Source organism: Humulus lupulus, chromosome 6, assembly GCF_963169125.1.
Source record: "Humulus lupulus chromosome 6, drHumLupu1.1, whole genome shotgun sequence".
Lineage (NCBI taxonomy): Eukaryota > Viridiplantae > Streptophyta > Magnoliopsida > Rosales > Cannabaceae > Humulus > Humulus lupulus.
This window is the reverse complement of record NC_084798.1, coordinates 127,160,986-127,175,869: the sequence shown is the minus strand read 5'-3', so window position 1 is coordinate 127,175,869 and position 14,884 is coordinate 127,160,986. Positions and strand designations below refer to the sequence as shown.

Genomic DNA, 14,884 nt, shown 5'->3' with positions numbered 1-14,884 from the left:
CCAAGAAAAGAAGAGGGAAAATGTGGAGAAGAAAATTTCCACCATTGGGGGCTAGAATCTCTTTCTTCCTCTATTTTGATTTTTCATTATTTCTCTAAGTTTTGAACTCATAAAACAATGATGGATGTTTATGGTTCTTTGTTGATTTTGAGTGTGAACTAACTTTTTAAAGCTAGGATATTGATGAACCCTAATTTGTAGGGAAACCCCAAAATGTTGATTTTAAATTTGTGCTAAGTTTCTCTTGTTCAATTAAGCTATATTTATTGCTAATTCTTGCTTGAGATTGATCAACTTGAGTGAGTTACAAGCAACTTTGAATTCCTAAAGGGTTTAGATTAGTGGATAGGCTTAGTTGATGCATGTTGATAACTATGTTGTTGATTAGTGGATAATTTAGGGATATTTTGTTCACCATGCAAACTTGAAGGATTGATACTTGGAATTATGTTCTTGAAATTGAATTTATCATAGGAATATGTGAATTTAATTTATAGGACTTTAACTTGAGCATTTGAAAAAATGGCATGTGCATTGAATTGGAAATCCTAGTTACAAGAGAACTTTGCTATAGTATTAGGGGTAAAACTATAAATTAGGGGGAATTGGTATTCCTAGCTATTTTCATTATTGATTTGACAAAGAACTATTCATTGATTTAGTTTAAATTGCTTCCCCTCATTTTTCTAAAGTAATTTGCAATTTCTTAATTAATCACACCAATTTCAATTGTTTCAACACAAATTGTTAGAGTTGATTTTTTTATAATACTTAGCTTAAAGCAATACTCGAGGAGACGATATCTGCTACTTGCTACTATATTTCTTGTTGTTGATAGTGTACACTTGCACTTAGCTTAATTTTACGCAACAAATTTTTGGCACCGTTGTCGAGGATTGTTTAAAGTCAATTATTGTGAAATTAATTATCTTGCAATTTGGTTTAATTTTCTTTTGAGCTAACTTGGGTGATTCTCTTGAAAATTCAGGTTCACATAGTGTATGAATGAGAATCAAGACCCTGAACTACTTCCCTGTGATCCAGAACTTGAACGCACATTCAGAAGAAGGCGAAAAGTACAAAAAACCCAAAGGGAAGTAGTAGTGGTGGATGTTGAGCAAGGAACTCAACATAGAGCTGCTCAAAGGGTAGCAAATCAAGCAAGAGCTACTTAAGAAAAAGTAGCTCAAGGGGGAGTAACTGTTAATAATGGGCAGAACATTGTTATTGTAGCTGATGATCGAGATCATGCCATTTGGAAATACGTTCTCTCCCTCCTCAATGAGCTCAATCCGGGCATTGTAAGACCAGAAATTCAGGCTGCTCAGTTTGAAATGATGCTAGTTATGTTCCAGATGCTTCAAACTGTGGGCCAGTTCAATGGAAGGCCAACAGAAGATCCTCACCTTCATCTTCACTTGTTCATTGAAGTGAGTGATTCTTTTAAGCTGCCCGGACTTACAGAAGATGCCCTGAGATTGAAGTTGTTCCCATACTCCTTGAGAGACAAAGCAAGAGCTTGGTTGAACTTGTTTCCTTCTGATTCTGTGACTACTTGGCAAGAGTTGGCTGAGCGATATTTGATGAATTATTTTCCTCCCACTAAAAATGCCAAGCTCTACAATGAGATTAATTCATTTCAGCTTCTTGATGAGAAATCTCTATATGAGGCATGGGAGAGGTTTAAGGAGTTGTTGAGCAAATGCCCTCACCATGGAATTCCACATTGCATCTAGATGGAGAACTTCTATAATGGTCTCAATGCTCATACTAGAATGGTGGTTGATGCTTCAGCGAACGGGGCTCTTCTTGCTAGGTCCTATAATGAGACATATGAAATCCTTGAGAGGATATCCAACAACAACTATCAGAGGCCCACTTCTAGATTGTCTACATGTAGAAAGGTGGCTGGTATTCATGATGTAGATGCCATCACTTCTTTGGCAGCCCAAGTTTCCTCTATTTCTAATATGCTCAAGACAACGAATATGGGGATGAATCAATCAATGGGGCAGCCTATGGGGACAAAAATGGGGCAAATGGAGAACATTTCTTGTGTGTATTTTTGTGAGGGTCATATTTTGTTACATGGGGAATCAAAATAGGAATGGCCCTTATTCTAATTCCTACAACCCATCATGGAGGCAACATCCCAAATTTTCATGGACTAATAAAGGGGTTGGCCCTAGCAATTCTTCGGCGCCTCCAAGACCAAACTTCCCACCGCATTATCCCCCACAAGCACCACAACAACAAGCAATGTAATCTAGCTCTCTTGAGAACATGTTGAAGCAGTATATAGTGAAGAATGAAGTCATGACTCAAAGTCAAGCGACATCATTAAGGAACTTAGAAAACCAAGTTGGGCAAGTAGCTAATGAGCTTAGAAATAGTCCCCATGGTACATTGCCAAGTGATACCGAGAATCCAAGAAATGTGGGCAAGGAACATTGTTAAGGCGTCACTTTGAGAAGTAGGAAAGAGTTGGAAAATAACAAGCCAAATTCTGGGCATGAGGGTGAGCCCTCTTCATTCCAGATAAATGAGGAAATCCAAAAAGATGCTAAGATTCTTAGTGCACAAAAATCTGCCTCTGCCCAGAATGTTGTAGGAATGCTGCAGCATAGTCGCTCAGACAACTCAATTTCAAAGTAGTCACCTCCATTTCCCTAACGTTTTTAGAAGCAAAAGTTGGATTCACAATTCAAGAAATTTTTAGATATGTTAAAGCAATTGCATATCAACATCCCACTTGTAGAGGCACTTGAGAAAATTCCTAACTATGTTAAATTCATGAAATATGTTCTTACAAGGAAGAAAATATTAGGAGTGTTTGAAACTGTGGCTCTAACCAAAGAATGTAGTTCATTTCTGCAAGACAAGTTGCCACCAAAGTTAAAGGATCCTGGGAGTTTCACTATTCCCTGTACTATTGGAGACAATTATTGTGGGATGGCTTTATGTGATTTGGGTGCTAGCATTAATTTGATGACAATGTTTGTTTTCAAGAAATTGGGGATTGAAGAAGTCAAGCCTACTACAGTTACTCTTCAAATTGCAGTGTAGCGTCCCAAATTTGCTAATAAGTCTTAGGGCCTTGATTAGCGTGCGTGGAGGGCAATAAGTGATTTATTATATTAATATGTGAATTTGATGAGTATGTGAATAGAAATGCATGTTTAGGTGATTTTAGCTCGTTGGTTAGTAGGGGCATGTTTGTAATTTTAGCCCGTTGAGGGCATAAATGCAATATTTGTGAATATGTGTGATCGTTACCACGTGTGAGTGGTGATATATTTGTGATGCACGATCTGAGACAGTCCTAGGGAGCGGTTTAGCTAGGAAGTCACAACGGGACTCGATACCTAACTCGGGGTGAGTCAAGGGGTATTTCGGGCATTAGATATTTTACTGGGTTATCGGGTTATGAAAATAAATATTTGGAGATATATTTGAAGTTAGAATGTTTAGGAGGGAATATTAGGAAATTTACCATTTTGCCCTCGGGGACATATTTGGTAGCCTGAGCCTTGGAGGTAACATAAGTGACTTAGGCTAAGTAAGAAAAAGTAGAGAAACACTTAGAATTTTCCCAAACCGACCCTATCACTCGGTTTCTCTCTCTTTCGGAGCTCGAAGGTTGAAGAAAGTTCTAGGGGAATTAAACTAGTGATTCAGAAATCTAAGGCTTGGATTGTGGGAGGAGTAAGCTTGGGAAGTTGAAGAGCAAGTGTGGCCTGAACTCATCCTTGAGGTAAGAAGCTTAGTATTAAATTATCTGAGTTTATGTCGAGTTTTGTTGGAATTGTAAGTTTATGCATGTAAGTTGAATGGTGGATCACTCTTGGTTATTTGGGTGAGTTTTGGGATTAGTTTTGATAGGTTTTGCTGCTGGGGCCATCCTAGAACTACGGTGATGATTAAATTGAGTTGTTGGATTGATTGTGGGTTAAATTGGCTGGGTTTTGGTTGTTAAAATGGGGATTTTCTAGGTTCTAAGGGGTCGGGTCGCGACTCTGTTCTTGGTGAGCCGCAACCCTGTAGAACAGATGGGAGGCCAAGATGAAGGGTGGGACGCGACGCCCCTTTGGTTGGGTCGCGATGCGCTTCTATAGAAAGGGGAGGTTGAGCCGCGGCACAAGGCCTTAGGGTCGCGGCTCTTAGGGGGGTTTTAGACCTCGAGGAGGTTTTTGGCTCGGGAATCCAAAAGTTAAGGCTCGGGATGGATTTTATCACCCGGATTGATATAATTCAAGGTCCCAGGGACTAGAATTTCATTCCAAAGTTATTTAATGCATTAGAACTTTATGGATGGATGTTGTTGATACATTGTGACTAGGTTTTCAGCGAGGCTCAGGCTAGGGGACTATGCTCAGGATATCGGTGCTCGGGAAGCTTGGGACACAGGTAAGAAAACTGTTGTGCCCGTAGAGCAGGGCATGGCCCTATAGTTTGAATTACAGGGCACGACCCTATGTGATTGTGTTGCAGGGCGTAGCCCTATTGTTTATGTTTGTATTTGTTTAAGTATTTGTTGATTATATGCTATGTATTGCATATTTGTGAATGAACGACGAAGGCTGAAAACGGTAGGAAGTCGAGTACGGCAAGGGGCCGGGAACGACGTTAAGCACGTGGAGTGTAAGGCCGAGTACGGCAAGGGCAGGGAGCGGCATTGAGCATGCGGAGTGCATGCCGCTAGGGTGAGACCGTGCTCGGATGCTTGAGTCATCCTCACGGTGTGGACCGCGAACCCAGGGCCTGGTAAAGCACCTGGGACGGCATGGCCGCTATGTGTTTAGCCTGTTGGCTGCCTTGTTATATGCTAATTGATTGATATGCATATGTTGATTGTTTTTGTTGAGTTTTCTTGCTGGGCTTTGACTCACGGGTGATGTATGTTGCACGTATGGGCAAGGGAAAGGTCGACCAACCATGAGTACGGAGAGCGTGGTGCGACGTGTACATGTTTGGCCTGCCTGGCTGCCACGGCGAGGGGTATTTTTGGGAGATGTTATGTATTAATCTAAATTTTTTCATTTAGTCGACATTAAACATATTTTGAATTGTAAATATTTTCTAAACAGTATTTTGGGATCCCAAATGTATAATGCTTTATAATTCTAATGAATGACTACATTTTCAAATTATATGAGTTTTATTATAGTTTAGCCACACTTTTAACCTAAAACCTCGATTAGCGAGTTAATTGCACGTTTTAAACTCACTTAGTAACGACTCTAAGAAAGTAGAGCATTATAACTTGGTATCTGAGTGAGCGAAGGTTTATGGTTCCTAGAGATTGACCAAACATGTACGCTCACTGTTAGTGACAAGCTCGACTCAGGGTTGGTTGGTAATGATTGAATTATATGCTTGATTATGTGCTTGAGTGCCCTGTTTGCCTGATTATTTTATATAGAGCATGATGAATGAGTTAACATATGCATGATTCAAGGGCATGGCCCCCATGAGTGTTGTATGTTATTTGTGTTATGTGGACTGCTGTTTATGGTTGGCTGATGTGAATTGGATGGAGGTTTTGGATGTTGTTATCATGCTTGATGAGTGACGTCGTTGATTATAGGAATATCCTTGAGATGCCTTGACAATCAACCAGACTCCGCAGCAATAGGGCCGAGGATGACAACTAGTGCCAAGACCCTCCACCTGCCCCACTGAATTGGCAACAGTTGTTTGCCAACATGGAACCCAGACTGCACCGAATTGAAAAAGAGCTTTCACAACTGAGGCAATAAGCCCTTCCTCAGGGCATTGGGTTGCAAGTTCAGCAGGTTGTGGCGCCAGTGCCAGTTCAGCCTGTTATGGAGAATAGGTGGGAACCTTTGTATGAAAGGTTTAGGAAGCAGCATCCTCCAACCTTCGAGGGTGGATCAGACCCACTGCGGGCAGAGCAGTGGATTAATATGATTTCCTCCACCCTGGATTTTATGAGGGTGGAAGGGAATTAGAGGGTAGCTTGTGCCAACTACATGTTTAGAAAAGATCCCCGCATCTGGTGGGATGTGGTGACACAGAGAAGAAATGTTGCAGCCATGACCTGGGAAGAGTTCAAAAACATCTTCAATGAGAAGTATTACAGTGTTCTAGTCTGAGCTGCAAAGGTTGACGAGTTCACCAATCTGACCCAGAACCGGATGACGGTTACAGTGTATGCCTTGAGATTTAACCGGCTGGCAAAGTTTGCACTGAATTTGGTGCTAACTGACGCGGCACGAAGGGATCGATTTATGTGGGGGTTGAATGTCATGATCGCCCATGATGTTAAGATAACTTTGGATCCAGGGACTACCACGTATGCTCAGGTAGTGGACAAGGCCCTTACAGAAGAGGGGGCCGAGGATCTGATATGGAGAGAGAGCATTGTTAGGCACGATGCTAGGAGGACGGTGCCCCCCTTTTAACGGATCTAGTCGAGGTAGTGGCCCCAGTGAGCAGAAAAGAAAGGCCCCAGATTCTTTCGTCCCTCCTAGCTTGGATAAGAGGGCACGAGGTGCTTTTAGCGGCCGTCAAAGCGGAGGTGACAATTGGAGGAGTTTCCTAGTGTGTCCTCGATGTAGACGACGACATCAGGGAGAGTGTAGGATTAGGGCCTGCTTTATTTGTGGGAGTGTCAACCATTGGAAGAAGGACTTCCCACAAGCCAGAAAAGAGGAGTCAAAGCAAAGCGACAACCTTGCTCCTGCCAGAGTATTCACCTTGACCTAGAATGAGGCTGAGGCTGAGGCTAGCCCATCGGTTGTGATAGTTTAGATTTCTAGTGCTGGTTCATCTTTTACTACATTGATTGATTCAGGGGCTACTCATTCATTTGTGTCTGCTAGAGTGATAGATCAGCTGTGTAGACCTAGTGACTTGTATGCTAGAGTGATAGATCAGCTGTGTAGAAGATGGGTTACAACATTGCCAGTAGAGATAGATGGTAGAGAGTTGTCTGCTAATCTAATTGAGTTAGCGATAAAAACTTCGATATGATTCTAGGGATGGATTTGTTATCGAAGTATGGGGAGACGATTGACTACAAGAGCAAGATGGTGACTTTTTAACCAGAAGGGGAGGTACCCTTTGTGTTTGTGGGGACAGTTAGTGGACCACGAGTACCTATGATTTCAGCACTGAAGGCTAGAGACCTGATGCAGGTAGGTTGCATAGGATTCCTAGCGGACATTGTGGATACTTCTAGAGTTGTGTCAGTTGGACCAAGTGAGACCAGATTGGTATGTGAGTTTCCAGATTTATTTCCAGCAGACTTGCTAGGGTTTCCGCCACAACGGGAGATTGAGTTTGTTATAGAATTTGTGCCAGGGTGGAGCTAGTATCTAGGACACCTTATAGAATGGCTCCAGCAGAGTTGAAGGAATTGAAGATTCAATTGCAGAAGTTACTGGATTTGGGGTTCATCAGACTGAGTTTCTCGCCATGGGGTGCTCCAATGTTGTTCGTCAAGAAGAAGGATGGATCTCTTAGGATGTGTATTGACTACAGGGAGCTGAACAACTTGACCATTAAGAACAAGTATCCACTACCTAGGATCAATGACTTGTTTGATCAGTTGTAGGGGAAGACAATGTTCGCTAAGATTGACCTTCAGTCGGGCTACCACCAGTTAAGGATTAAAGAGGAGGACATACCAAAGACTGCTTTCCGCACGAGATATGGACACTATGAATTCCTGGTTATGTCCCTTGGATTAACCAACGCCTCAACAACTTTCATGGATATGATGAATATGATTTTCAAGAATTATTTGGACAAATTTGTGATTGTGTTTATTGATGACATACTGGTGTACTCTCATTCAGAAACAGAGCATGAGTAGCATTTACACCTTGTATTACATCGGTTGAGAGAGCATAGGTTATATGCTAAGTTCAGCAAGTGCGAGTTTTGGCTACCGCAAGTTACATTTCTTGGTCATATTGTCAATAAGGAGGGGAGTCTGGTTTACCCTAGTAAGATTGAGGCAGTGAGAGATTGGCCTAGACTAAACAATGTACTAGAAGTTAGGAGCTTTCTGGGATTGGCAGGGTATTATCAGTGGTTCGTTGAGGGGTTCTCCAGGATAGCCACACCATTGATAGAATTGACGCGAAAGAAGAATAAGTATGTGTGGACAGACAGGTGTGAGAACAGTTTCATGAATTGAAGCGGCGACTGATCACCGCTCCAGTGTTGAGTCTGCCGACAGGCGATGAGAAGTTTGTGGTTTATTGTGATGCTTCCAGACAGGGTTTAGGTTATGTGCTGATAGAAGTTGGAAGGTGATAGCCTACACATCGAGATAACTAAAGGAGTACGAGCAGAGATATCCCACGCATGATCTGGAGTTGGCAGCGGTGGTATTTGCACTTAAGGTTTGGAGACATTATTTATATGGTGAGAAGTGTGAAATATACACCGACCATAAGAGTTTGAAGTACTTCTTTACTCAGAGGGATCTGAATATGCGCCAAAGATGATGGCTGGAATTGGTAAAGGATTATGATTGTGACATCCTATACCATCCTGGGAAGGCTAATGTAGTGGCCAATGCATTGAGTCGGAAGGGCCCAGGACAGTTGTTCAGTTCATGGTAGATATCTGATAAGTTAGCTGAGGAAATTACTAGAGCAGGTATAGAGTTGGTGGTCGATTAGCCAACATCATTCTTTAGTATACACTCCTTGAGAGGATCAAGGAAGCGTAGGGGGAGGAACCCCAGTTGAGAGGGCACATAGAGAGTGTCTTAGTCAGAGTGGCTAATGACTTCTTTATCTCAGAGATGGGATTACTGAAGTACAAGGGTCGGATCTATGTTCCGATGGATTTTGATATCCGGCGAGAGATCTTGGATGAATCTCATACCATTCTCTATTCTTTACATCCAGGTACGACAAAGATGTACCAAGATCTGAGAACCTTGTATTGGTGGTTGGGAATGAAGAGGGATGTGGTGGACTATGTGGCTAAGTGCTTAACTTGTCAACAAGTAAAGGCTGAACATCAGAGGCCAGCAGGGTTATTGCAGCCTCTAGGGATTCCAGAGAGGAAGTGGGAGTGCATCACCATGGACTTCGTGGTTGGTTTACCAAAGATCGTGGGACAACATGATTCAGTGTGGGTGATTGTGGATAGGTATACCAAGTCCGCCCAGTTTTTTCCTGTCAAAACAACTTATACTGTGAAGCAGTATGCTGAGTTGTATGTGAAGGAAATTGTTCCACTTCATGGGCTCCAAGATCAATAGTATCCGATAGGGACCCCACCTTCACCTCCAAGTTTTGGGAGAGCCTGCAGAAGGCTATGGGCACGCAGTTGTGGTTTAGTACCGCTTATCATCCTCAAACGGATGGACAGTCTGAGAGGACAATTAAGATATTGGAGGATATGCTACGAGCCTGCGTGCGGGATTTTGGGGGATCTTGGAGTAAGTATCTTTCTTTGATTGAATTTTCGTACAACAACAGTTATCAGGCGACTATCGAAGTGACTCCGTATGAGATGTTATATGGGAGGAAGTGTAGATCACCTATCCATTGGTATGAGACAGGTGAGAGAAGATACTTGGGTCCTGAGATGGTTCAAAGGACCAACGAGGCAATTGAAAAGATTAGAGCTCGAATGCTCTCCTCCCAGAGTCGCCAGAAGAGTTTCTCAGACTTGAAACGCAGGAACGTAGAGTTTCAAGTTCGTGACCATGTGTTCCTTAGGGTTTCTCCCTTGAGAGGAGTGAAACAATTTGGTGTTCGGGGCTAGCTAAGCCCTAGGTTTGTTGTCCCCTTTGAGATTCTAGAACGGGTTGGAGAGGTAGCTTACAGATTGGCCATGCCTCCTATAACGCCCTACTGCCTTAAAGCCATCACTAAGTGAGTTTAAAATGTGCAATTAACTTGCTAATCGAGGTTTTAGGACAAAAGTGTAATTAAATCGTAATCAGAGTCATAAACTTGAGAATAAACCTTTCATTGAAAAATGATAAAACATTGAACATTTGGGATCCCAAAAACATTGTTCAGAAATATGTACAACTCAAAATATAACCAGAGTCGACTAAACGACAAAATTTAAGTTTAGTATAATCATCCCCCAAAAGCACCCCTGGCCGTGGCAGCCAGGCAGACCAGACATGTACGCCCCGCTCGTCACGCTCACCATACTCAAGGTTGATCAACTTTCCCCTTGCCTTTGCCTACACCATAGAGCACACGTGAGCCGAAGCCCAGTAAGAAAACCCTTGCAAGCAGATAATATATGCACATTAATCACTTAACATAAAATCAAGCCTTCATCAAGCTATACACACACACGGTCATGTCGTCCCAGGCGCTTTACCAGATCCTGGGTACACGACCTATACCGTAAGGATATCCTAGGTATCCCTTGGGGTCTCGCCCTGGAAACTCGCACTCTGCGTGCTAAACACTGCTCCCGGTCCCTTGCCGTTCTCGACCTTCGCAATTCCTGGCCTTTGCCGTTCCCAGCCATTGCCGCTTTATCATTTCTATACAAACATAATATAACTAAACATATATTTAAACACATATAAATGCAATCAAAGGGCCACGCCCTGCAACACAGTTATATAGGGCCGGGCCCTGCAACTTAATCATATAGGGTCGAGCCCCGTAATACAAGCTCTATGGGAACAATAGTTTTCTTACCTGTGTCCCGAGCTTTCCAAGCACCGATGTCCCGAGCACAGTTCCCTAGTCCGAGCCTCGCCGAAACCCTAGTCACAACACATTAACAATATCCACCCATCAAGTTCTTATCCATTAAATAGCTTTGGGTCATAATTCTAATCTTTGGGACGTTGAATTCTATCAATCCGGGTGATAAAATCTATCCCGAGCCTTAACTATTAGGTTCCCAAGTCAAATCCCACTAAACACTCTTTATCTTGAACTAGGGCTGCGGCCCAACCCCTTAAGGGTCGCGGCTTGCCTCAAAACAGAGGCTAAACGCCTCCCTAGAGACACACACGGGCCGCGGCATGCTTGGCCAAGCGCCGTGATGCGCCCCATGGTCAGTGGCCTCCCCAGGCCTTGCGTGCACACGGGTCGCGGCATACCCTCTTAGGGCCGCGACCCTCACCTCCAAACCCGAAAAACCACCATTTTCCCCTGCATTTCCTTCGAGCCAATCCTTCTAAAATCATCCCAACTCAATACCCAAACCCAAAATTAAGCTTGAGCCTCCCTACCTCATCATCTAAGCTCCACAACAAATCCAACACGGTCTTATAAACTCAACCCACTTCAAAATTTAATTCATTATTCTCATTCACATGCAACTTACAACTCTAGCTATAATTCTACTGAAACTCAAGGGATTTTAGAGTTAGACCCCATACCTCAGCTGATGAATTCAAGCTGCCACTAGCACCTCAACCTCCAAAGTTCACCTCTTCCAAGCTCCAAGCCTCAAGCTCCCAAAATCCCAGCTCCAATTCCTTAGTTTTGACTGGTTTCCCCCAAGATGTCACTAAGCCTTAAAGTGAAGAAGAGAAACCGAGTGAGGGAGAGGGACTGGGTCGGTTTAGAGAGTTCTAAGTGATTCTATGTTTTATTTTATCTAACTTAAGTCTATAACGTTTCCTCAAGGCTCGGGGTACCAAAAACGTCCCCGAGGGCAAAATGGTAAATTTCCCCAATATTCCCTCCTAGGCATTCTAACCTCAAATACATCTCCGAATATTTATTTCCATAACCCGATAACCCCATAAAATGACTAACACCCAAAATACCCCTCGACTCCCCCCGAGTTGGATTTTCGACCCCGTTGTGACTTTCTAGCTAACCGCTCCCTAGGACTGTCTCGAATCGTGCAACACGGATATATCACAATTATCATATTTATACCCTCAACGGACTAAAATTACAATCATGCCCCTAATAACCAGACGGGGCCCACATGCATATTTAATTCACCTAAACATGCATTACTAATCACATATTCACACAAATTCACATATTATAATATTAATTCATTTATTGCCCTCTAGGCATGCTAATCAAGTCCCTAAGCCTTATTAGCAAATTTGGGTCGTTACACCTCCAGCTCTATCAGGGGTTCATGATGTTTTTCATGTGTCCATGCTCCGAAAGTATGTATCAGATTCTACGCATATACTGAGCTATGAGAACTTGGAGCTGGACCAGGATTTGTCATATGAGAAGAAGCCGGTTCAGATTCTTGACCGAAAGGATTAAGTCTTGCGGGGCAAGACCATCACCTTGGTGAAAGTGTTGTGGAGGAACAACAAAGTTGAAGAGGCGACGTGGGAACTTGAGAAGGATATGCAGGAGCGGTATCCCGAGTTATTCAAGTAATTTTGAGGATAAAATTTATGTAAGGATGGGATAGTTGTAGTGTCCAAAATTTGCTAATAAGGCTTAGGGCCTTAATTAGCATGTCTGGAGGGAAATAACTAATTTATTATATTAATATGTGAATTTGATGAGTATGTGAATAAAAATGCATGTTTAGGTGAATTAAATATGCATGTGGGCCCCATTTGGTTAGTAGGGGCATGTTTATAATTTTAGCCCGTTGAGGGCATAAATGCAATATTTGTGAATATTGTGATCTTTACCACGTGTGAGTGGTGATTTATTTGTGATGCACGATCTGAGACAGTCCTAGGGAGTGGTTTAGCTAGGAAGTCACAACGGGACCCGATACCCGACTCGGGGCGAGTCAAGGGGTATTTTGGGCATTAGACATTTTACTGTGTTATCGGGTTATGAAAATAAATATTTGGAGATATATTTGAATTTAGAACGTTTAGGAGGGAATATCAGGGAAATTTACCAGTTTGCCCTCGGAGACGTTTTTGGTAGCCCGAGCCTTGGAGGTAACTTAAGTGACTTAGGCTAAGTAAGACAAAGTAGAGAAACACTTAGAATTTTCCCAAACCGACCCTATCTCCCTATCACTCGGTTTCTCTCTCTTTGGGAGCTCGAAGGTTGAAGAAAGTTCTAGGGGAATTAAACTAGTGATTCAGAAATCTAAGGCTTGGATTGTGGGAGGAGTAAGCTTGGGAAGTTGAAGAGCAAGTGTGGCCTGAACTCATCCTTGAGGTAAGAAGCTTAGTATTAAATTATCTGAGTTCTTGCTGAGTTTTGTTGGAATTGTAAGTTTATGAATGTAAGTTGAATGGTGGATCTCTCTTGGTTATTTGGGTGAGTTTTGGGATTAGTTTTGTTAGGTTTTGCTACTGGGACCATTCTAAAACTACTGTGATGATTAAATTGAGTTGTGGGATTGATTGTGGGTTAAATTGGTTGGGTTTTGGTTGTTAAAATGGGGGATTTTCTGGGTACGAAGGGGTCGGGTCGTGACTCTGTTCTTGGTGAGCCACGACCCTCTAGAACAGATGGGAGGCCAGGATGAAAGGCGGGTCGCGACGCCCCTTTGGTTGGGTCGCGGTGCGTGTCTGGAGAAAGGGGAGGTTGAGCCACAGCACAAAGCCTTGGGGCCGCGACTCTTAGGGGGGTTTTGGACCCCGAGGAGGTTTTTGGCTCGGGAATCCAAAAGTTAAGGCTAGGGATGGATTTTATCATCCAGATTGATATAATTCAAGGTCTCGGGGACTAGAATTTCATTCCCAAGTTATTTAATGGATTAGAACTTGATGGATGGATGTTGTTGATACATTGTGACTAGGTTTTCAGCGAAGATATGGCTAGGGGACTATGCTTAGGATATCGGTGCTCGGGAAGCTTGGGACACAGGTAAGAAAACTGTTGTGCCCGTAGAGCAGTGCATGGCCCTATAGTTTGAATTATAGGGCACAGGCCTATGTGATTGTGTTGCAGGGTGTAGCCCTATTGTTTATGTTTGTATTTTTTGATTATATGCTATGTATTGCATATTTGTGAATGAACGACGAAGGCCAGGAACGGCAAAGGCCGAGAACGGCAGGAAGTCGAGTACGGCAAGGGGCTGGGAACGACGTTAAGCACGTGGAGTGTAAGGTTGAGTACGACAAGGGCTGGGAGCGGCATTGAACACGCGGAGTGCATGCTGCTAGTGTGAGACCGTTCTCGGATGCTTGAGTCATCCTCATGGTGTGGACTGCGAACGCAGGGCCTGGTAAAGCACTTGGGACGGCATGGGCGCTATGTGTTTAGCCTGTTGGCTGCCTTTTTATATGATAATTGATAGTTATGCATATGTTGATTATTTTTGTTGATTTTTCTTGCTGGGCTTTGACTCACAGGTGCTTTATGGTGCAGGTAAGGGCAAGGGAAAGGTCGACCAACCATGAGTACGGAGAGCATGGAGCGACGTGTACATGTTTGGCCTGCTTGGCTGCCTCGGCAAGGGGTATTTTTGGGAAATGTTATGTATTAATCTAAATTATTTCGTTTAGTCGACTTTAAACATATTTTGAATTGTAAATATTTTCTAAACAGTATTTTGGGATCCTAAATGTATAACGCTTTATAATTCCAGTGAATGACTACATTTTCAAATTATATGACTTTTATTACAGTTTAGCCACACTTTTAACCTAAAACCTCGTTTAGCGAGTTAATTGTACGTTTTAAACTCACTTAGTAACGGCTCTAAGGAAGTAGGGTGTTACATGCAGATAGATCTCTTTCTCACCCAGATGGGAAGATTAAAGATGTGTTGGTAAGATTAGAAAAATTCATATTCACTGCTGATTTTATTGTGCTAGACTATGAGGCAGATAGAGAGGTGCCCATTATCTTAGGGAGGCCATTTCTTGCAATAGGAAGAACTTTGATAGATGTGTAGAAGGGTGAGCTTACTATGAGGGTCCAAGATAAAGTAGTGGCTTTTAAAGTTTTTAAGGCTATGAAATTTCCTGATGAGGTTGAGGAATGTTCAGTGGTACATTATTTGGCATCAA

The 14,884-nt window shown here is 42.8% G+C and overlaps 1 non-coding gene across 1 annotated transcript; it reads right to left on the bottom strand.

The window, feature by feature from the left end:
- Positions 1-1,613: 1,613 nt before the first annotated feature.
- Positions 1,614-1,720, bottom strand: LOC133787339 (small nucleolar RNA R71). Its single transcript, XR_009872367.1, has one exon. It is a non-coding gene; the product is annotated as a small nucleolar RNA R71 (small nucleolar RNA).
- Positions 1,721-14,884: the final 13,164 nt, after the last annotated feature.